Source organism: Pleurodeles waltl, chromosome 3_1 (genome assembly GCF_031143425.1).
Source record: "Pleurodeles waltl isolate 20211129_DDA chromosome 3_1, aPleWal1.hap1.20221129, whole genome shotgun sequence".
NCBI lineage: Eukaryota > Metazoa > Chordata > Amphibia > Caudata > Salamandridae > Pleurodeles > Pleurodeles waltl.
Genome location: NC_090440.1, coordinates 492,499,135 through 492,524,302, shown reverse-complemented (window position 1 = coordinate 492,524,302; position 25,168 = coordinate 492,499,135).

Here is a 25,168-nt window from a genome sequence, read left to right as displayed (position 1 = left end):
GGAAGAAGAATTCCCTCCCTGTGCAGAACCTACACCAGAGGAGCTGGAAGCAGACACTGCTGAGCTTTTGGGTGAAGGGGGGCCTGCCAGAGAGGAGCTGAGTGTGGCACAGCAAACCTGTCCCACATTAGAGGGTCTCAGACAGCAAGCTGTCAAACAGGCTAATGGGGATGTCAGTGACTCACACAGAGTTTACTGGGAGGACAACCTCTTGTACACTGAGCATAGGGATCCTAAACCTGGAGCTGCCAGGAGATTAGTGATTCCTCAGGAGTACAGAAAGTTCCTCCTAACACTGGCACATGACATTCCCTTAGCTGGGCACCTGGGTCAAATGAAAACTTGGGACAGATTGGTACCATTGTTTCATTGGCCTAGGATGTCTGAGGACACAAAAGAATTTTGTAAGTCCTGTGAAACCTGTCAAGCCAGTGGCAAGACAGGTGGCACTCCAAAGGCACCCCTTATCCCACTGCCTGTGGTTGGGGTTCCCTTTGAAAGGGTAGGGGTTGACATAGTTGGCCCCCTTGACCCTCCTACTGCTTCAGGCAATAGGTTTATCTTAGTGGTAGTGGACCATGCCACAAGATATCCTGAAGCTATTCCTTTAAGGACCACTACAGCTCCTGCAGTGGCAAAGGCCCTCCTGGGAATATTTTCCAGGGTGGGCTTCCCAAAGGAAGTAGTATCAGACAGGGGAAGCAATTTCATGTCTGCATACTTAAAGGCCATGTGGAAGGAGTGTGGTGTAACTTACAAGTTCACAACACCCTATCATCCACAAACAAATGGACTGGTGGAGAGATTTAATAAAACTCTCAAAGGCATGATTATGGGACTCCCTGAAAAACTCCGCAGGAGATGGGATATCCTTCTACCATGCCTCCTTTTTGCCTACAGGGAGGTACCCCAGAAAGGAGTGGGCTTCAGCCCCTTTGAACTTCTTTTTGGACACCCTGTTAGGGGTCCACTCACACTTGTAAAGGAGGGTTGGGAACAACCTTTAAAAGCTCCTAAGCAGGATATTGTGGATTATGTACTTGGCCTCAGATCAAGGATGGCTGAGTACATGAAAAAGGCCAGTAAAAACCTTCAGGCCAGCCAAGAGCTCCAGAAGCAATGGCATGATCAGAAGGCTGTTTTGGTTCAGTACCAACCAGGGCAGAAAGTGTGGGTCTTGGAGCCTGTGGCCCCAAGAGCACTCCAAGATAAATGGAGTGGACCCCACACAATTGTTGAAAAGAAGGGTGAAGTCACCTACTTGGTTGACTTAGGCACTGCCAGGAGTCCCCTTAGGGTGCTCCATGTCAACCGCCTGAAACCCTACTATGACAGGGCTGATCTCACCCTGCTCATGGCAACAGATGAGGGACAGGAAGAAGACAGTGATCCTCTACCTGATCTCTTCTCTTCCACAGAGCAAGATGCTCTTGTGGAAGGTGTAGTTTTGGCTGATTGTCTTACTGCTGAGCAGAAAGATAATTGCATAAATCTCCTAGGACAATTTTCAGAACTCTTCTCCATTGTGCCAGGCACCACTTCTTGGTGTGAGCACACTATAGATACTGGAGACAGTTTACCTGTCAAAAGTAAGATCTATAGGCAGCCTGACCATGTCAGGGACTGCATAAAGCAAGAAGTTCAGAAAATGTTAGAACTAGGAGTGGTTGAGCACTCTGACAGTCCATGGGCTTCTCCTGTGGTACTGGTACCAAAACCCAATTCTAAAGATGGAAAGAAAGAAATGCGGTTTTGTGTAGACTATAGAGGTCTCAACTTGGTAACCAAAACTGATGCTCACCCTATACCCAGGGCAGATGAGCTCATAGATACACTGGCATCTGCCAAGTATCTAAGCACTTTTGATTTGACTGCAGGGTATTGGCAGATCAAAATGTCAGAAGATGCTAAACCTAAGACTGCATTTTCTACCATTGGAGGACATTACCAGTTTACTGTAATGCCTTTTGGTTTGAAAAATGCACCTGCCACTTTTCAGAGGTTGGTGAACACAGTCCTGCAAGGGCTGGAGGCTTTCAGTGCAGCATATTTGGATGATATAGCTGTCTTTAGCTCCAGCTGGGATGATCACCTGGTCCACCTTTGGAAAGTTTTGGAGGCCCTGCAAAAGGCAGGCCTCACTATCAAGGCTTCAAAGTGCCAGATAGGGCAGGGTAAGGTGGTTTATCTGGGACACCTTGTTGGTGGGGAACAGATTGCACCACTTCAGGGGAAAATCCAAACTATTATTGATTGGGTTCCCCCTACCACTCAGACTCAGGTGAGAGCCTTCCTAGGCCTCACTGGGTATTACAGGAGGTTCATTAAGAACTATGGCTCCATTGCAGCCCCTCTTAATGACCTCACATCCAAGAAAATGCCTAAAAAGGTATTATGGACAGCAAACTGTCAGAAAGTTTTTGAGGAGCTGAAGCAGGCCATGTGCTCTGCACCTGTCCTGAAAAGCCCTTGTTACTCTAAAAAATTCTATGTCCAAACTGATGCATCTGAATTAGGAGTAGGGGCAGTCCTATCACAACTTAATTCTGAGGGCCAGGATCAACCTGTTGCTTTTATTAGTAGAAGGTTGACCCCTAGAGAAAAGCGTTGGTCTGCCATTGAGAGGGAGGCCTTTGCTGTGGTCTGGGCTCTGAAGAAGTTGAGGCCATACCTGTTTGGCACTCACTTCATTGTTCAGACAGACCACAAACCTCTACTTTGGCTAAAACAAATGAAAGGTGAAAATCCTAAATTGTTGAGGTGGTCCATATCCCTACAGGGAATGGACTATACAGTGGAACATAGACCTGGGAGTAGCCACTCCAATGCAGATGGACTCTCCAGATATTTCCACTTAGACAATGAAGACTCATCAGGTAATGGCTAGTCTTATTGTCCTTCGTTTGGGGGGGGTTGTGTAGGAAAGTACCATCTTGCCTGGCATGTTACCCCCATTTTTCACTGTATATATGTTGTTTTAGTTGTATGTGTCACTGGGACCCTGGTAACCCAGGGCCCCAGTGCTCATAAGTGTGCCTGAATGTGTTACCTGTGTAGTGACTAACTGTCTCACTGAGGCTCTGCTAATCAGAACCTCAGTGGTTATGCTCTCTCATTTCTTTCCAAATTGTCACTGACAGGCTAGTGACCATTTTTACCAATTTACATTGGCTTACTGGAACACCCTTATAATTCCCTAGTATATGGTACTGAGGTACCCAGGGTATTGGGGTTCCAGGAGATCCCTATGGGCTGCAGCATTTCTTTTGCCACCCATAGGGAGCTCTGACAATTCTTACACAGGCCTGCCACTGCAGCCTGAGTGAAATAACGTCCACGTTATTTCACAGCCATTTTACACTGCACTTAAGTAACTTATAAGTCACCTATATGTCTAACCTTTACCTGGTAAAGGTTAGGTGCAAAGTTACTTAGTGTGAGGGCACCCTGGCACTAGCCAAGGTGCCCCCACATTGTTCAGAGCCAATTCACTGAACTTTGTGAGTGCGGGGACACCATTACACGCGTGCACTACATATAGGTCACTACCTATATGTAGCTTCACCATGGTAACTCCGAATATGGCCATGTAACATGTCTATGATCATGGAATTGCCCCCTCTATGCCATCCTGGCATTGTTGGTACAATTCCATGATCCCAGTGGTCTGTAGCACAGACCCTGGTACTGCCATACTGCCCTTCCTGGGGTTTCTCTGCAGCTGCTGCTGCTGCCAACCCCTCAGACAGGCAGCTGCCCTCCTGGGGTCCAGCCAGGCCTGGCCCAGGATGGCAGAACAAAGAACTTCCTCTGAGAGAGGGTGTGACACCCTCTCCCTTTGGAAAATGGTGTGAAGGCAGGGGAGGAGTAGCCTCCCCCAGCCTCTGGAAATGCTTTGTTGGGCACAGATGTGCCCAATTCTGCATAAGCCAGTCTACACCGGTTCAGGGACCCCTTAGCCCCTGCTCTGGCGCGAAACTGGACAAAGGAAAGGGGAGTGACCACTCCCCTGACCTGCACCTCCCCTGGGAGGTGTCCAGAGCTCCTCCAGTGTGCTCCAGACCTCTGCCATCTTGGAAACAGAGGTGCTGCTGGCACACTGGACTGCTCTGAGTGGCCAGTGCCACCAGGTGACGTCAGAGACTCCTTGTGATAGGCTCCTTCAGGTGTTAGTAGCCTTTCCTCTCTCCTAGGTAGCCAAACCCTCTTTTCTGGCTATTTAGGGTCTCTGTCTCTGGGGAAACTTTAGATAACGAATGCATGAGCTCAGCCGAGTTCCTCTGCATCTCCCTCTTCACCTTCTGATAAGGAATCGACCGCTGACCGCGCTGGAAGCCTGCAAACCTGCAACATAGTAGCAAAGACGACTACTGCAACTCTGTAACGCTGATCCTGCCGCCTTCTCGACTGTTTTCCTGCTTGTGCATGCTGTGGGGGTAGTCTGCCTCCTCTCTGCACCAGAAGCTCCGAAGAAATCTCCCGTGGGTCGACGGAATCTTCCCCCTGCAACCGCAGGCACCAAAAAGCTGCATTACCGGTCCCTTGGGTCTCCTCTCAGCACGACGAGCGAGGTCCCTCGAATCCAGCGACACCGTCCAAGTGACTCCCACAGTCCAGTGACTCTTCAGCCCAAGTTTGGTGGAGGTAAGTCCTTGCCTCACCTCGCTGGGCTGCATTGCTGGGAACCGCGACTTTGCAAGCTTCTCCGGCCCCTGTGCACTTCCGGCGGAAATCCTGTGTGCACAGCCAAGCCTGGGTCCACGGCACTCTAACCTGCATTGCACGACTTTCTAAGTTGGTCTCCGGCGACGTGGGACTCCTTTGTGCAACTTCGGCGAGCACCGTTTCACGCATCCTCGTAGTGCCTGTTTCTGGCACTTCTCCGGGTGCTACCTGCTTCAGTGAGGGCTCTTTGTCTTGCTCGACGTCCCCTCTCTCTGCATGTCCAATTTGCGACCTCCTGGTTCCTCCTGGGCCCCAGCAGCGTCCAAAAACGCCAAACGCACGATTTGCGTGTAGCAAGGCTTGTTGGCGTCCATCCGGCGGGAAAACACTTCTGCACGACTCTCCAAGGCGTGGGGGATCCATCCTCCAAAGGGGAAGTCTCTAGCCCTTGTCGTTCCTGCAGTATTCACAGTTCTTCAGCCTAGTAAGAGCTTCTTTGCACCAACCGCTGGCATTTCTTGGGCATCTGCCCATCTCCGAGCTGCTTGTGACTTTTGGACTTGGTCCCCTTGTTCCACAGGTACCCTCAGTCAGGAATCCATCGTTGTTGCACTGCTGATTTGTGTTTTCCTTGCATTCTCCCTCTAACACGACTATTTTGTCCTTAGGGGAACTTTAGTGCACTTTGCACTCACTTTTCAGGGTCTTGGGGAGGGTTATTTTGCTAACTCTCACTATTTTCTAATAGTCCCAGCGACCCTCTACAAGGTCACATAGGTTTGGGGTCCATTCGTGGTTCGCATTCCACTTCTGGAGTATATGGTTTGTGTTGCCCCTATCCCTATGTTTCCCCATTGCATCCTATTGTAACTATACATTGTTTGCACTGTTTTCTAAGACTATACTGCATATTTTTGCTATTGTGTATATATATCTTGTGTATATTTCCTATCCTCTCACTGAGGGTACACTCTAAGATACTTTGGCATATTGTCATAAAAATAAAGTACCTTTATTTTTAGTATAACTGTGTATTGTGTTTTCTTATGATATTGTGCATATGACACTAAGTGGTACTGTAGTAGCTTCACACGTCTCCTAGTTCAGCCTGAGCTGCTTTGCTAAGCTACCATTATCTATCAGCCTAAGCTGCTAGACACCCTATACACTAATAAGGGATAACTGGGCCTGGTGCAAGGTGCAAGTACCCCTTGGTACTCACTACAAGCCAGTCCAGCCTCCTACAAGGTGGCAACACATTGTAAATTGACCTATTATATGTTGCAACATCTTTTGGAGCAGCACAGACAGATCAATGACTATGACATTCAAATTGGAGGGGGTGCATTTGGGAAAACTATGACCATGGTATTGGACAAATGGAGCAGAGTCAAATGGCTGACACAGAGTCTGCTACATTTTGAGTTTTTCACATGGGAAGTTAGCAAGGAGAATAGTACTATGGGCCACACTATCCTGTTGTTGCATCTGCTACAGGACCAGCTAAAGACGTTGTCTAAAAGCTTTGTACGCAGAGAGGTGAATGAAATCACAGAATCGCATACCTGGGTGAGAGCTTAAGCTATTACTTCACTTGTAATCCAAGACTGCAAAATGACATTATCTCATCCGAAGAGTGCATCTGTGCCACCTTACTTGATCCACACTACAAAAAATTCTTCCCATTTTCATTACTTTTTCTGAAGGGGATGTTTCAAAATATTAGAGGTAAATTGTTGGGCATGCCGGACACCAGGAAGAAGAACTGGCAGGAACTTAGAGTTCTACTCCACAGTTCTGGGGTGTCACCTTCAACAGACTTGTCTCATCACAGAGCCAACACCGGCAACAACAGCAACAGTAAAAACGGCCCCAACCTCTGCATTGGCTTGGTTTCAAGTGGCAGGTCTTAGATCCAGTGCACAGGTGAAGGCAAATAATGTTGAGCAAGTGGCGCCACCAATGACCATTTAGAGGTGTTCCAGGAGTATCTGGATAACCCCAAAGAGGTGTATGTGGATAAAAGCCTATTGGTGTATTTTTATGGGAAGATGTGCCAATGGCCAGAGCTCAGCAGGCTGGCAATACAGTATCTGGCTTGATCTGTATGTAGTGTGTCTGCTGAGCACGTATTCAGTGCAGCTTGCCCTAGTTGTTACAGTGAGAAGGACCAGTCTCTCACCTCAAAATATGGCGAGATTGACCATGATCAAAATGAACCAATATTTCATACCACCTGATTACACCTTTCCCAAAACACTACAGGAGGAGGAGGAGGAGGATGGTTGGTTAGAATCAAGTGTGTTAGCTGACTAACGTCTGGATAAAGGATGAACTCTCCTTCCTGAAGTGAGTATGCCAGTGCCACCATAGAACTTCTTCCTTTCTTTGCCAAAATAAAGCTAACGGAACATTATGTTTGTGTTGGATTTATGCAGCCCCACCATTTTTTAGTCACACATGGCCGGACTGGAGTTGGACTTGTGTGCAGTGAAGAAGCCTCCACATTCCTTTTAGGACATTGAAGACAATGCCTGCCTCCCTCACATGCCATTGCATATCCTTTTTGTGGCAACACCTAGCAGGCATGCCCCCAGAAGATCATTGATTAAAAGACAGCCTGTGCCAATGCCAAATTTCAATGTGTTGCTAGCATCAAAGTGTAGATAAAAGTTTGTATCTACCACCATACTTGGGTTAGAAGAGTTAACTACTAGCTTTCGCACCAATGAGTGGTGATTTATTGAGTGACGGTGAGTGATGAATGAAGATGTATGTGGTGGCAGACAGTGAGGGAGGGAGTTCAACAAATTTGTTTCGATTTGCAATGTTTTGGGCTGATGAGTGATCATTTTTTCTAGAAAGTGATTGGTCTTTCAAAGTTAGAGAAATAGACCTGCAAGGTCCACTCCTTTTTTGTTGTTCTTCAGAGACCAGACTAGTCACTTTAGTTACCAAACACAAATCATGACAAAATACTCCAATCCTCTTTATTTGTTCTTTGACAGCAGTGCACTACATAGGGGTAGAATCCAATTGAGCGACAGCAGAAGAAGAGTAGTACCTTCAATTGAAGTGTTTATTTCCAAGAAATCAGGACCCACGGAGAATCGCTGCTTACCATGCAAAATGCAGGAACGGTCCACCTTTCCCTGGCAACCAGGATTCTACATGAGAACATTACATACATCACAGTGACACACAAACATTCCAGAAGATAGAAATAGTAAAGAAATACAATGCAGATACTACAATAGGTCTAACCCATTCAGTTTGGGACTGGGATAGAGTTACTCAGAATCAGGAAGAGGAAGATGGAAAGACTCAGGAGAGGACTACCTCAACAGCTAGAAGGAGAAAGTTATTGATTCAAAGAGAACCCATGATGATGATGATGTCTCCGAGGCCTAGTACTCACTTAGCTGTGTGAACTGCAGAGAGGTGTGTTGATTTGGGAACTGCTGCTAAGTGTATGTTTGCTGCATTGCTGGCTCAAATGTGAAACTCTTCTTTTTGTTCATGCTGTGACTCTGAGTCTTTTTGGTACATTCCTGACTCCTCATGAAGATTATCTTCCTTCCGTCTGTCTTTCTTCTTTACTCTAAAATACAATTACTTATTTTGATATGCAGGCTCTCTCCTAGTCCTCTCCTGCATGAACCAAACTTGGTTAATGCTCAACACTTCAGCTTTTCTACCAGAATGGTTCAGCCAGGCACCCAAGAGTGACAAACATTCTGAGAAGAATGGAGATGCACCGCCCAATTTGACAATACAGTATTATTTTGCTTTTAGCAATCATAATTTTAGAAGTGGGTGAATTAACTTCAATCCGTCATAATTTGTATTTTTCAAATCTAGAAGACAGAACATTTAGAGGTATGTTATCTTGGGTCTCTATGGTGGTGAAGGACGCATGTAGATAATTTTACCGTGTCTTACTCATTCCTTCATTTCCCTCCACAACAGATTGATAAGTAAGAAGACTGGGGTAGCACCCCTCACTTCATCTAATCAGATAAGAGAAGAACTATGGACAGAAGGGAACTTATTTAGCTAATAATTAACTTCAACTGAAGAAGATGTTATTTGTGTGTATCTAGGTTTTTGTAGGCAAAATAGGCAATGGCAATGACCCTCTAGTGGTCAATATAGCTATAGAGGGCATTATAGCAAGGGAATAATTAATTGACATACACTATTTTAGCAGATTTAAAGAACAGTTCACACTAAAAGACAGCAGTGTAGACTAAAATATCAAAATACAAATTTGAGGCATGAATGAAGTTAAATAAATCATCTCATTTTATTATTTACACATAGAAAGCCCACCCTTTCCACCTACAACAGGACTACCCCTCTCTCCAAACAAATCACACCACCCCCAGCAAAGTACAATGAAAGTCCACAACAAAAGTCCAAAGAAAAGTCCAAAGTGCAAAAAAACACAGTCCCAACTCCCTTTCCCACTCTACCCACCTATAAGTGTCCCTCCCACTAAAACAAAACATTAAAAGGGTCAAAAGAAGGCGTTCTCCACACGGGTCCAGAAATCATCAAGGGCTGTCTCTATGTGTGTCAGCTTGTGAAGTGTTGCAGGATGCTCATTGGAAATTGTAGTCTGAGTATGAGGGGGCAGCAGTGCTGGAATGTGGGAAGGCTGATGCCAGCTGTTGGCAGGACTGATGGTGCTGCTGGGAGGTTGGATGCACAGGCGGCCAGTTGGAGAGTTCGGACCGGCAGACATGTTGACAGCTGCCTGGGTCTCATCCTTCTCCTCCTGAAGTGCTGATATTCGGTATTGATGACTTCCAGTCTCTGCTGCTGCATCTGGGCTGCTATCTCCTAGAGAGTAGGAGGATGTCCACCAAGAGTAGCTATAGCAAGAAAGAAAAACGGAAATGACAAATTATAAACAGTGCTCTGTGCAAACAATTTTCTAAAAGTAGAGTGGCACAGTAGTTGATCCCCTAGGGTCACTGGAATTTAATGTAGCTGATCATGAGTCACAGCCATTTTTACCCAATAATGCCTCACTGTAGTTGACACATGTTAAAAGGGTAAAATTCGGACTGGCATGAATTTGTTATGGAGGCGATGAAATATTATTCACTTGTACATAAATGTGGTGCATGTCAAAAGGTTTTTTTCAATTTTTTGGGTGGCTTCAGAAAGTATAAAGGACTAAAGCACTGGGAGGTGACAGAGTAAGCACTGAGAGGGAAGGGAAACACACCCTGTTTTAAGTTTGCAATGCATTGACAACTTTGTAAATGCTGTATTAACTGAAGCAGATGCACATTGCACAGACAGCACTATTGTACTGCTGAATTGAACCACGCTGCAGTTACATCATAGCAGCACAGGTGACTAATGAGAAGGGAGGTATGATGATGGGTGGGAGGATATACATATCTGCCTTGTCTATCAACTACATTGAGCTAAGGGAGTAGACAGAAAATAAAATACCCCTCACTTTGAACCAAAGCTTTGATAACCATGCAAACCAAGCAAAGTAGGTAAACAACACGTCCCTCTCCAGAAGAGTTCCCTTACTTCTTGATCCAAAGAATTATCCATTCATCTTTTCATCCATCTATGCACCCTTTCCTACCCACCATTTAAGCTTTACACTCTATCTCATCCAGTCTTACACCATTTCAATCCAGCCATCCATATATTCAACCATCTATCTATACACTCACCTATCCATTATCCACCCTTTCAACCACCCTTTCACATATCCATCCCTTCACTCATGCATTGTTTAATACTATCCATCCATCCACATCTGAGCATCCATTTACCCATTCACCCTTCACCCACGGATGCATTCTTTTACCCTTTTCATCCATCCTTTCCACTACCCATGCATCTCCTATCACTCACCTATACATCCATTACTTTCACACACCCATATATACTTCCACTCAAATACCATTTCACCCATTCTTTCTTATAGCTGTCTATCCTTCATTTGCTCTTCCATCAACCCATCATTTGTAGCATCCATTCATTATAAGCTTTTGTCTGCTGAGTTGCAGACAGAAGAGGCCATTAAGAACTCAATGACTGCTGTAGCAGTTAAAGCAGGGGGTTCACAAGCAATGCCCTTGCAGTGAGTATACTAGTAATTGTCAATAAGAAAGAGCAATTTGACTTACAAATGTCTTCCCCGAATGCTGCCGGTTCTCCCCCTCCAACCACTGCCGCGTCAGGCTCACAGGTGCTTCTGCTGGCCCCTGCACTGGTGGTCGGTGCAGCTGGAATTTCTTTTATACATTTTAGATGCCAGATACACCTGCCCTTAATAGATCACTACAGTTCGATCTTCTATCATTTACTTCAGGAATTGTGTTGGTTAACTATATTAGAAAAGCCAGGTAATCAAATCAACCACAAACCTTTTGTAATGGAGCTAAGTCACTTGAAGCACAATGAAGGGGTGGAATATGTTGGTCAATCCAGGAGGACTTATGGTGAGGTCTTGGCTGCAAATCCAATGAGCATGATCAATGACAAGAAAACCTTCACAAACATGCGTAGAAAAGCTAACTTTGACATACAAACTTGTCAGTAGAGTATCTGTCCTGAAAATCTGTCCTCTTAATATCACAGTACTAGTCTGTGGGATATATAATGGGAGAAAAGAAAGTTAAGTTTAGTAGCAAAGCAGAAGATAGCTACATATTGGAACAAACAGGAGGAGGGCAAGTACAGAAACATGAAAAATAGAAAAATGCATGGATAGCAAGAACTTAACAAAGCTTAGATAGAACCAAAATAAGCACATAAAAGGTAGACAGATACAGTAAAAGTAAAAGAAAAAATATTCAAAATGAGGAGAGGTGAAAGGTATGGAAACAATAATAATACAACAGTAAGACTTACTGGGGCCAGCAGATCTGCCAGCTACTGCACTGGTGGTGGCACTGGCACCCTCTTCTCCTGGACCCATCTCAGATGTTGATTCCTCTTCTCCTTGGGTGCTGATATCAGAAATAAAGAAGACAAAAAAATAGATTAGTGGTACAGTTAATCTCCCCAAAAATATTTTGGCAGGCAAAGGCAAACACAGTAACATTGTACTTTTATAAAGCAGATGGCCTAAAGTACTAGTATCAACTGGACAGATGACCTATTAATTTCCTACAACTAAGCCCAACTCCAAATGACCTAAACTACATATGCAACTACATACAACTACTAATTCATTCATATTGCAGCAAATGACCTTTGCTTCTTAACCACCTTTGATGGGTCAATTCAGTCTCCCTATTTTTTTAGTGCATGCTGCATACTATGATACTACACATCACTGGGAGATTGTGATAGAGAGAGACTGCATAAGCTACATAAAGAAAGGTACATGGAAAAGAATGCTAACTCACTGATATTACTTACTTCTACCACCACTATCTTATTCTTGGTGAGAGGAGGAGTCTCAGTTTGCATCGCTTCTTAAACATTCAGTCCAAATATGCTCTAACAAGTACGATTAGGAATAGCTCACTGAGCACCTGGCTAGTTCAAACTGGATCACATAATATTCATTGTGACATAAACTTAATTTACCTCTCAAAGTATGCAGCACTGCTGTTTGAAAACAGAATTTGCATTGTGGAACACACAAAACAATAAAGAACTATTTAGTCACTGAGCCCCAGCACCTCGTCACCCAGCAGGTCGAGCAGGTCCTGCTTGCGGTCCAGTATGTCCACCCAATGGCGTGTCCACTGCTGCTGGGTGCGCTGGACTGCTGTGTTCCAACACAACAATTGGTGCATGTTGGAAAATGGGTTATTGGTAGGGCAGGTAGGTACCTACACCTAGCAACAAGCCACAAACCTCCACCTAGGTACAGTTAGGTCTCAGTAAATTAATCCCAGCTCAACCCTTGGTAGCTTGGCAACGAGCGTCAAGGCTTAACTTAGGAGACAAAGTGTAAAGCATTCAAATATCACGAAACAGTAATCAAATAAAACACAGGAAACAGTTTAAAAATCCAAAACCAATTTATAAAAATAGTTTATATTTTTATCTTTAAAATGACACAAAAACAATTAAAATCGGTTCAGGGGAACCGGAGATATGAATTTTTAAAGAATTATTATTTTTCTAGCGCTTAGAAACAAAAAGCGCCAATCGGGTCATCTGGTTGCACCAGGACCGGGGCAAAGTCAAACTTTCAGGCCGACCGCGATGGAGCCCTGCTCGGCTACAGGTCGCGGGAGGCCTCGGTTAAAAAGTCACCTTCTGACTTAGTCTTTATTTTGAAGTTTTTCTTCACCGGGACGAACCTGCCAGTTGAATCCGACCTCCTGGAGCCCTTGTCCGGATACGCGATGTGGGTTTCCTCGGTGGTGATTTCTACCTTCGGACTTAGTCGTTTTTTCGAGATGAAAATCCTTCGACCGGGGTAAACCTGGATCTTGATCCGACGTCCATGGAGCCCTTCTCGGATACTATGGCTGGGAGGTCCCGGTCAACTTTTTACGTTCGGACTTAGTCTCTTTTTTGGATGTTTTTCTTTACCGGGACGAACCACGAAGTCAGGCCGGGTCGCGGTTAAGGCAAGCCGGCTAGAATATCCACGGCGGGTCGGTCCCTCTCTGGAGCTTTTTTTCCAAAAATTCTCAAATCTTTTCCAAACTTCTGGGGCTTCACCCAGATGTTCTTTTAAGGTTCTTTTGGGGTCCACAGCTCACCCCAAGGGTCCAGAAGTTCTGTGATGGTCCTTGGGGGGTGCGGACTTCAACTCCCAGAATGCACCTGGCGCAAACTCCTTTTTGGCCACTGGACAGTGGTCAGCTGGTCGCTTTCTTCAGGAGTTGGTGCAGGGGACTCTGGTTAGCAATTTTTCACCTGTAGCAAACAGGGAGTCCCTCCTTGAACCAGTTGAAGCCAGGCAAAGTCCTTCTTGTGGTGAAGCCCAAGTGTGCAGCTGGTGCAGTCCTTCTGAGTGCAGGTTCCAGGTGCAGGCCAGGGGTCCAGCAGGGCAGTCCTTCTTCTCCTTAAGTTCTTTCTTCTTGAAATTTGGTGGGGATCTGAGGCGTGGGTGCAGGTCTGCCAGTTTTATCCTTGCTCCTGGGTGAAAAGCAGGGGGGCCCTGGTTCTCCAATCAAGGACAGGGTCGTCCCCCTGTGATGACCACTTCCTGGGAAGTGTGGCAAAAATCCATCCCAGAAGGCAACAGTCTCTAAAAATCCAACATGGATGAATCTGATTTTTGGAGGTTACATCTGGCTGAGCCCACCCACTGGTGTGGCTAAAAATCATAAACACACCCCTCTCCTGCCCTCTCCTAATCTAATCAAGGGGGCACCTAATTGTCTGGGGTTGCAGGATGTGGGGGTGTTGCTGGGTGCTCCAAATGTCCTTCTCTGCCTTTGAAGACCAGTTTGGCAGCCCTCCCCCTTCCTGCCTCACCATCTGCTGAGGGGAGATTCTCTCCCCCAAGCACATTCCTTTGTGTGAAGCCAGGCCACTTCACACCTCATCAAGGCAGCCTGGCAGAAGCTGCTGCAGGCTGGCCAATCAGAGCACAGCAGCAAAAACAATGCAGAGCTGAAATTGGCAACTTTTTAGGTAAAGTCTAAACTTTTTACCTGGACAAGTTATATTAAATCCAACAACTGGAAGTTGTGGGATTTATTACAACAATCAATTTGATACCAAATTCTTGGTATGTAACATTTAAGGAGACTTTAAAATTTAAAATAAAGTCTGCCCATTCTAGCCTATGAAGGCCATTTACTTCAATGAGGGAAAAACAAATTTGGCTGTTTTTACCTCACCAGGGCTTATAAATCTATTTTTATAAAGTCCCTGCTTATAGTTACATGGCACCCAGCCCTAGGGGCACATAGGGCACACCTTAGGGGTGACTTATATGTAAAAATAAGGTAGTTTAAGACTTTGGAAGTACCTTTAATTCCAAAGTCGAATTTGCATATAACTTTAATTTAAAAGCAGCCAGCAAAGCAGGCCTGCCTTTAAAATGACCCTGGGCACCTCGGCAGTGCACCTAGGTGTGCACCACCTATGCTGTGGTCCCTAAACCTACATGCCCTACCATATACTAGGGACTTATAGGTAGGTTAACTTAGCCAATTATAATTAGCCTAATTTGCATATCCATTTTACACAGAGCACAGGCCCTGGGACTGGTTAGCAGTACCCAGGGCACCATCAAAGTCAGGAAAACACCAGCAAAAAGAGGAAAATGGGGGCAAAAAGTTATGGGGCCTCTGCAATCAGCCCTGTTTTCTCACAGTGCATCTTCCTGCACAGCAGTTGATGCTCCCAAAGGGCGATACCGAACCCAGGCTGGTCCCCTGCTGCCAGCACGGTGGGGAGGTGGTGCCACACAAAAAACACAAGTGCTGCCATCTCCACCTCAGTAAAATTGAGGTGGGGCTGCACCCCTTGGCAGTGCCTATGTCTTCTAGGTAAACAGCTAGCAGCAGCCTCGGCACCACGACTCCCTCTGCCCCCTTGCTCTGCCATAGCGCTATGTGAAAAAAAGAAACAGGAAGAAATAGAAGGCAGGAAAAAAGACAAAAATATTAAGAAGTACAGGGAAAATAAAAAAAATATATTTAAAAATTCACAAATAGCACACCAAAATAAATGACAGAAACGTAAAATACACAAACACAAAGACACACACTGATGAAATAAAGGAAAGAGGGGTGGACAATTTGGAAAAGGGTAGGATTGCAAAGATTCAGGGTGGATTAAAGTTATGCCCAGCACCATGCAAAGAGAGAACAAAATGGCTGTGCCCTTGACAACTGTGATGGCATGAGTTATAGTTACCTTAGGGCACGAGTTATAGTTACTTGAAATAATTCTAACTATAACAGCTGAATTTCAATGGTTTTGTGCTTGTAAAATCTGAGCCTAACTATAATGTCCCTGTAAACCTTTGTTTTTTTAGTGAATTTCTAAGGTTTTTTAAATTTTATTCCCTAACTATAAAGTCCCTGTAACCTTTGTTTTTTTCATTGAGTTTCAAGGGATTGTTTAATATTAAGTAAGATGCCCATTCCAATGCACAGTTGGTGGGGGATGTTGGACACAGGGCCAGGCTCTCTAATTTGCTTATTTACTGCAGCATCCTCAGAAGAAATCCTTTCACTTTTCCACTTCGATTTCATCAAAATTGTCTTCAGATGTGGCACTCTTTTGGCACACATTCAGAATGTTAGCACTCTAGTTGCTCATTAGAACAGTGTAAGATGCGGATCACCAGGGAGTTAACTTGCAGTCTGCTGCTGGTAATGAAAGTGTGTGTTTCAGTCTGCATGTCAGAATGTTTTAATGAAATAGAAGAGAAAGATATTTGAGAACTCACATAAAAAGTGCAATTGTTTCATTCTACAGCACAAACCATAATTATGATGACAAAATGAACCCCCTCCTCATTGTGTTCCTTTCTAAATTAAATGTTTCACCAGTTTGATTCAATAAACATGGCTTCAGGTAAGCCACACATTTGTTAACATTCCAGTTGCTCTTTAGAACACTCTGGGAGGCTGCAGTAGAATACAAGGGAAACAACTGACAGGCTGTTACTGCTGCAAGTAGAACAGGAAGATATTTTAGAACTCACTTAATACATGTCCTAATTTTTCTTTCTACAGCACTAATCAGAATTTCTAAGACAAAATGAACCGCCTCATTTTATTCTTTTCTAAATTAGATGTTTTTAGTTTTACCAGTTTGAGTCAATCAAGATGGCTTCAGGTGTGCCACACTTTGATCATAAGTAAGACTGTTAGCGCTCTAGTTGTTCTTTAGAACACTCTGGCAGGCTGCAGTAGAACACATGGTAATCACAATTTTCCAATTAACATACAGAAAGAATCTTAATGTCACTAAAGACAACAGAGGCTAACATTATGCAATGACCAGTTATTGCTGCCCCAAACATGCAGGCCTTTTAATAACATTAAATATATCCTAAACAAAACATTCCAGCTTGGAATTTTAAAAGCAATATGTGTCCATAACACATAAGCACATTACTCTTTAGGCTGTGACGAAACACAAGATATTCTTCTGTCTCGATATGAAGACTTTTTACTACAGGAAAATATCTGAAAGAAAAGAGACAAGGTGATACTAAACTGCACTGAAAAAAATACAAAATTTTAATCAGTAACAGAAAATATACCAAATTAATTAACTAGTTAAACGTGAGTTAGATAACAAAAACAATATTGTATACTTGACGATAATGAAATTGGGTGTGGTGGGAGAGGCAATGTTAGCTTCCGTTGTCTTTAATGAAATCAAGATTTTCTCTGTACTTTAATTGGAGAATCGTCATTTTATTACAAGACCAGAGGCTACCATTATGCATGCTTAAAGGTCTCTAGTGCCAGACTGCTCACATGTTGTAGGGATGACAAAACCCAAAGCGATCCTTCATGAAAAGATGTATTTGAATTTTGGAGCACCTTTCTTAGCAATTGTTGGTATCTTGATACACACCCAATCTCCCTTACTGATAGAACTCTCTTTTACACCTTTCTTCTTCTTAAAATATAATTTTTGGTTACTCTGTGTTTTACTTACATTAAATCTGATTATGTCATCACAATTGTCACCTGTGTCTGCTTCAAAAGTCTAGACATCCAACCTGGATTAAACTGCGTAACAGCATTTCTTCCGCTACGAGCCTCAAACAGGGACACACCTGTGGTGGAATGAGGTGTGGTCCTGTAGAACCAAACCATTGTTTGGACTGACATACCCACATCACATTTATTTTTCAATGCCCACCTAATGCAATATCCCAAAACACGATTAAAACATTCCACTACTATATTTGTTTCAGGTTGATAGAGAGAACATCTTAAATGGTTTATAAAACACTCTTTAAAAAATAATTTACATTCCTCTGGAACAAATTGTACTCCGTTGTCAGAGAGCAACTCCTCAGGAAAACCTTTAATCATAAGTATATCTCTCAAAAATGCTATCGCTGATTTGGAATTTGGTTCACGTACAAACTTCCCATAAGGCCACTTAGAATAATAATCTGCCAGAACATATGCATAACGTTGATTGTAATAAAGAGAGTGAAATGGCCCACATAAATCAATCCCTAACTTTCTCCAAGGACCTGCTGAACATGGAATAGGGTCCAGAGGTGCTGTTGATGTCTTTAAAGACTTTTCACAGTTGTAATAAACTGTACAATTTTTTACTATTTGATCAATCTCTCTGTCCACACAGGGCCACCAAAAGCAATCTTTTATCCTTCTTTTTGTTAATGTGGAACCCAAATGCCCTTGTGTGCTTTCTTAATAATAACCTTTTTCAACTCATCTGGTGGAATTAGTTTGTCATTTCTCAAAAGAACACTGCCCTCAAAGGTCAGCTCATTAGAAATCTTACAAAATGGTTGAACATTAACTGCCATTGCCTTTTCATGAGGCCAACCCCCTTTGACATATTTCATGATCTCACATAAATCTTGATCTTTCTGCAATTTTGCCTTCCACTGTCTCTCTGAACATACATTCACCTGTTCTATACCCACTGTAGCCATCAATATCATTTGATAATACTGTATGTCTGGACAAATAATCAGTCCTGAGGTTACTGACACCCAATGTATGCATAACCTCAATCATATTGCATTAATCTAGCTCTAAATCGTGCAATTCTAGGAGTACCCATTTTATTGTTAGTTCCATTGAGAATAGAGACCAAAAATGCCTGCCCCAAAGATAACGTCTGAATTTTTCTATGGCCCAATAACAAGCCAACAACTATTCCTCATCACACAGTAAAATGTTTCAGAGACCCTTAAAACTCTTGATGCGAAACCAATAGTTTCCTCAACGACATTTCTTGTCTGTGTAAGTACCGTTCCCAACCCTACCTTACTTGCATCCACAGTAAGACAGCATTGAAGAGAGGGATCATAAGATTTCAGTACACCAGCCTTAGATAATTGTAGTTTAATCTTGTCAAATGCACACTCACAATTAGCATCCCAACTAAACATTGTCTTATATTTTAATAGATTAGAAATAGGCCTAACAGTAGTCGCAAACTCTGGAATAAAATGTAAATAAAATTAGAACTGTCCTAAAAATGACGTAACTCCTGTTTTGTCACTGGGTGGAGGAGCCTTAACAATGGCTTCAGTTAACCCCGGTTTTGGGTGGATACCATTAACAGAAATTACATGTCCTAAATACTCCAAAATGATTACTTCAAAAAGTCTCATTTTTCTCTTTTTAAAACACCATAATGCTAAAAAAATGTTAGAACCTGAGACAAACCTTTGTTATGTACCTGTAAGTCTGGTGCATGAATCAAAGCATCATCTTGAATAACACAAATGTTAGAAACATCTTTAAGTAGCGTGGTCATTATTTTCTGGAAGACCAAAGTCGCAGACTCAAGCCCAAACACCATGCAGCAAAATTGGAATGTTCCTGACAGTGATAAAAATGCTGTCAAGTGTCTACATTCTTGTGTCAATTCTACTTGATGATATACTGATGCCAAATCCAGTTTACTGAAAATGTTTGCATATTTTATAGTAGACAACATTTCAGTAATTTTCAGCAAAGGATATGAATCTACACAAATCTCTTTATTTAGTGACCTCAAATCGACACATACCCTCAAGTCACCATTTTTATCTTCGCCACAACTAATGGAGAAATCCATAAAGAAGAATCTGTGGCTTCAATAATACCTTTGCTTCATAAATTCTCAAGCTCTTTCTCTAAATCATCCCTGATGCTGAACGGAACCCCTCTCAAGTTATGCTTAACTGGTCTAGCATTTTCTTTAACCTTGACATTATGTTTGAAACCTTGAATTCCCCAAGTTCACCAGAGAACACTTTAGGAAATTTGTTTAGCAAACTTTCTATTTCATATGTGTCCCTGACCACAGCTACTTGATTACTAGTGCCTGGTCGTAACACCTTTCCAAATAAACCTTGATGAAACCACCCTAGAATGCTTAAGCCCTTTACTGCTACATACATATTTCCAAAATTGTGTCTTCCCCTGAATTCCAAAATGTCCTCAAAGAAACCTTGGAGTTCAATCTTTCTCCCTTCATAAGAAACAGCGCTTTGTCTGGAGGGAAAGGGTGTGCCCCTTCCATTTCTGACTGAAAATTGCTTGCGTGATCATAGTGATCCTAGCACCAGAGTCAACTAACAGACATAGGCCCTCATTACAACCCTTGCGATCAAAGACCGCCAGGGCTGTTTTGGAGATTGTACCGCCAACAGGCTTGCGGTACAAACTTGCGGATTACGACCGCAGCGGAAGTGCTGCGGTCGCACCGCCGGGACCGGCGGTTTACCGCCATGGTTGTCCCGGCGGTTTTAATCCGCCAGGGCAGTGCTGCCCAGGGGATTACGAGTCCCCTTCCCGCCAGCCTGTCCATGGGCGTAGGAACCGCCATGGAAAGGCTGGCGGAAGGGGCGTCGTGGGGCCCCTGGGGACCCCTGCACTACCCGTCGCACAGCCGCAACACCGCACTACATTTGAAACCGGCTCCCATGTTGCGGCCTACATCTCCGCAGGCCCAGCGGGGATGTCAGAATGGGCACAGTGGTTACAACTTGGCGGGCGGCGGTTGCCGCCCGCCAATGTTGTAATGAGGCCCATACTTGTTTATTTCCCCCTTGTACATCTACATAAGGGTCAATGCACTGTTCGGGGTCACCATTGTTTACTATGTCATCACTAACTACCAATACCATATCTCGCACCTCCTCTAACAAACTTTCAGTGTTATCATCCTCTGAAACAACTGCCATGACTTTGTTGCCAATACGTTTTCCACCTTGACACACTTTGGCAAAATGACCAGTTTTCCCACAGCACCTGCATCGAACATTCAAAGCTGGACAAGATTTGACCCCATTTTGATGCAAAGCATTACCACACCTAAAACATACTTTTTTTGCTTGAAAAAAATGGTTAGTATACTTATTGTACGATTGGTTCTGTGTAACATATTGTACAGATGCTTTGGTTGTTTTCCCCTTTTCTTCTTTAGCTTTGACAATACTGACTTTAATGTCTACTTAATTGATCTGTTTGTACACTGACATGTAAACTGGTCTCGACTCAGCTGATCATTCAAAGTTCAAAATTGACACTTCGCAGCCAATGTTCTGAGGGCAGAAATACAGTTATCCACATCTTCACCAGCTTTCTGGTCACGTTTGAAGAATTTATGTCTAGATACAACTAAACTGGGTGGAGCATCAAACGTGTTGCTCAATTTTTTTATAGCCTCTTCATAGTCATCCATTTCTTCTCCTTCAAAATTCTGAACGTCTGGTAGATGTTTAAATATAGCACGTCCTTCAAATCCAAGTGAACGAAGAAGGAGATATTTTTTTCCATTCAGGTCTAAATCGTGCTGCCTCTTTTGCTCCCAAATATGTCTCAAAAGCATCATACTATTTTTTCTACTATATGTGTGGTTCTCCAGGACACTCAAGAAATGGTGATGGAGGATTTACGGACTGCATAGTTTGAAAAGTTAAAAAAACTCTTGAGTAACAAATTTCCAAAACAAATTTAAAATTATTAAATTGCCCACCTCCACTGCATATCTCAAATATTTATTGTTACCATGTCTGTACCAGTTAACTGTCGCTGAAAAAAGTATGTTTTTGCAGGCACAAGGCACAACAAAAAATTTCATGCACTGTTACCAAAAATAAATAAAACTTATAGTGCATAAATACTGACTGTGTCGCTGAGGTTAATTTTGCTAGGAAATAGTTCTTGTATCATGAAAACTCAAAAAACATTCCCAAAATGGCAGCAGTTAGCTTCATGTTTCTAAAGTGAGTGGAGCACACAAAACCTCCCTGATTCTCCATGCTGCAGAACAACTTTGACAAAACAGAAGGTGTCCGAAGTATCCACTGACGTTTTTACTGCCAAATGAAGCTAGAGGTAAGTTTCAGATCGGCGTAGAAAATATTCAGTCGTTCAGTTTCTTCCTGTCGCGTGTACACAATTGCATAGACACAACCTTGATGGCTGCTGGGTTCGTCCTCCTGAGGTGACAGCTCGTCACCACAAATGTAGTGATGACAAAACCCAAAGCGATCCTTGATGAAAGGATTTATTTAAAGTGAAGATATACAGACAACACCTCAGGGGGATTTGAATGTTTCATTTTTCCAACGTCGCCCCCAGTTCTTCATATGTTCCATCAGGCATGTTCCAAAACAACATTCTCCCCGTCTGTGGTTTGTTCTAAGTATACATATGCTATTACAATAAGATACTACACATGCTCCACTGGTTTATGATAGAAATTTGCAAAAGTGCTAGCAGTCGACTAGTCGCCGTGTATAAAGTATCAGCAAGTGTACCACCTGCCCAAAAAACCTTACTAGCCATTGCCCCCTTAGAAGTGTGAGCTCCACATTTGGACAAATCAATTCCAGCTTCAGACATCACTTCTCTTACTCACTGAGAAATAGTAGCAGTTGATACTGCCTTGGAAGGTTTCACACATGAAATCAATAATAGGTCTTCACCACCTGCTATGAAATCTAGCATCCTTTGTTAAACTTTCATACAATTTACAACACATACCTTTTTGCAATCATTGAAAACAGGATAGAAAATGTTTTCAGACATTGTCTTGGTTGTTATCCAAATGTCAAAATGAACTCCATCTGGGGAGTAGAACCTATTGCATATGTCTAAAGCCTTAACATCTGAGACTCCTCTAAAAGAAACGAGACAGAGCAAAGTTGCCAATTTCCAAGATATTTCCCTCTGTGAAAGGTAAATATTATCTGGCAAATAACTAAAAGGGTCAAAAACCTGATTGGTGTTCTAGAAAGAATCATCATGAGTCTTAGGAGGCCGTTTAAGCCTTTGTCCCGTCATTATTACTCTGTGGATCAAAGGGTCATCGTCAATAGCAAATTTATTTACCAAGGAATGACCTGAAGAAATTCCTTATCTATAACAGTTAAGCGTTCTGTAAGAGAGACCTGACAAACAGCTCAGCAAGATAATTTGCCACTTCTACTATGGGAGCCTGAACAGGGTCCAAACTGATTTTCATGCACCAACAATACCATTTCCTCTGTTGAAGCCTCCTTCAGAGCAGGAACAAAACCAGAGACCAGCCAGCCTTTGGAGTACAAAGGAAGACAATGTATTTACGTGCACAGAGACTGATGGCTTGAGAGGCCAAGTCCAACCAGTCCGAAATGCGGAACTCCAATACAATCTTTTATGCATGAAGACCACAAAAATGTGCAAATACATCATCCTTTCAGAACAACAAAGAGGTAATGTCTTCATCAAGTGCATGGTGTGATGTTGATCAGGGGATGTATGGTGTTACACATATATTAGGCATCTAGTCAATCACAGTAGAACAACATTTCATGATGGCAGCATGATACAAGATGACCACAAGTATGACCTGCACATTAATCAGATGGATGGGGCTTTCCAAGGCGTCACCAAAACCAGTTTCTTCATAACCTTTCCTCAGACCTATGTGGACATCCAGATGTCTGTCTGCTGTGGGGTGAAAGAAGCAATGCATGTTGCATGAGGTGTTTTTTTGAAGCAAGCCTTGAATTACAGGCTGTCTGCCAGGGTTAATTTAGTAAAGGTCATCCAACCTTTTGCATATGTTTTTCAGACCAGTTCAGCATTGAATATTACAGGATGAAGTCAGGCCTGGAGAAATAATAAAATTGATTCTTTAGCCAGTTTTCACATTCCCTCCTAGGATAATCAGTGATGAAATGGTGTTCCCAATCCTCTTGGAACTGTCTCGTACCCATCAGTGTTTAAGTTCAGAAATTGTGTCTGGTATGCATGCTGTTGCTATCTTGGGAATCATTACTACTGCTGTCTTGCATCCTACTTTGTACCTCTTGCTCAAACTTCAGCAGATACCTGATATATCACTATGTGTGGTTTTTGAGTAGGCAATGTTGCACATGGGACATTAAAATTTGTTATTATCTGATGTGCATGTGTGTAATTAGGAACAAATATTTGCTTCCCCTACATGGAATCTGGGAAGAAAAGTTGGGCCACTACTTACTAATCTAGTCTAGTGAACCTTACAACAACCCATTCCTCCTATTATGATCCCTATGTATTTTATATTTTGCATTATAATCAATGACAACTCTTATTTGACAGGAAATGGAAAGGTGATGCTGTTCAATGTCTTTCACAGCTATAGTTGGTAAAGGTGATGTACAATACTACTCTGTATTTTATTATTCACTAAGCACTGCTGCAGTAGGTGTGCACAAACATCAAATGACAAAATATATGTGGCTTTGCATTAAACATTGCTTTCAATTTAACATTCTTCTTTGTCCCTAAAGCATCCTTGCTCATCTCTGTGGTATTTACTTGTATTGATAATTTGGGAAATAAGTTCAAAGTCCCAAAGTTCAAAGTCTAAGTGTCATTTAATGCTCCTATTCTGAAGTAAGAGTGATCTGTGGGAAATCAGCAGACACCATGAGAAGTAACAGAAAGAAAACCACTGATACCCATAACGGTTTTCTGGGGGGCCTTGAAGGGGAGTTGGACATCGTTGCCTTATTAAATTTCAAAAGAGAACATCAAAATTATTAATTTCCTATGCCTTATATTTTTCCCCAGAGGTCACCAGTACTTGAGGCACAAGAATATTGTAGAATGGAGGCCAGGTACTCTAGAACTGAAGTTTTAGTGAGGTCTATCAGCCAGAACTACAGGAGTTGAAGGTTGTGAAGTTGAAGTTGACAGTTGTACCCACTGGAGGAGACAAAGAGATCCTTAAATGTTGCAGTTGCAGAGGGCCCCTCTTTCAGGAGCCAACAACCTGCAGCCATATACCATGGAATGGCAATCAGTTGTGGCCACAGCCGGTGGTGCCCCTTCAGTGTGGCATCAAATGATAACCAGCACTTAATGCTCACTTGGGTACTTTGTATAAGAACCAAACAGGGCCCGCTTACATCCTCTGTCTCTTGGAGGCATGCAGCACGATCAGCCCTTGTCGTACGGAGACTCGACCACGATGGTTAGGCCACCAGTTGTTCCACTCGTTTCTTCTGCTGCGGATATCCATGATCCACTACCTTTTTGATGTAAGAGCTGTAAATCCAGGAGGTCAATCCCTCCCACTTCACCTACGTGAATCTCCCTGTTGGAGAGCATGTCCAGGTGGTATTGTCTAGCCGGGAAGGGCCTGCAGTACCTGACACTGAAAGCAATGCAACATTGCTGTCAAAATGACTTATCAGATACTGACAGCTCAACACTAGACATGTGCATAGGCCAGTCAAACAGTACTTCAGTCGGCGGTCAATTTGGCCACTTTGTCAAGTATGTGTCTCCTGACCAATGAAGCAAGTCGTAGTGCATCAATCCAGAACAACTCAGAAAATGCACAAAACCTCATAAAGGGACATACCACATTGTTCTATGGGGGGGTAACTGAATTA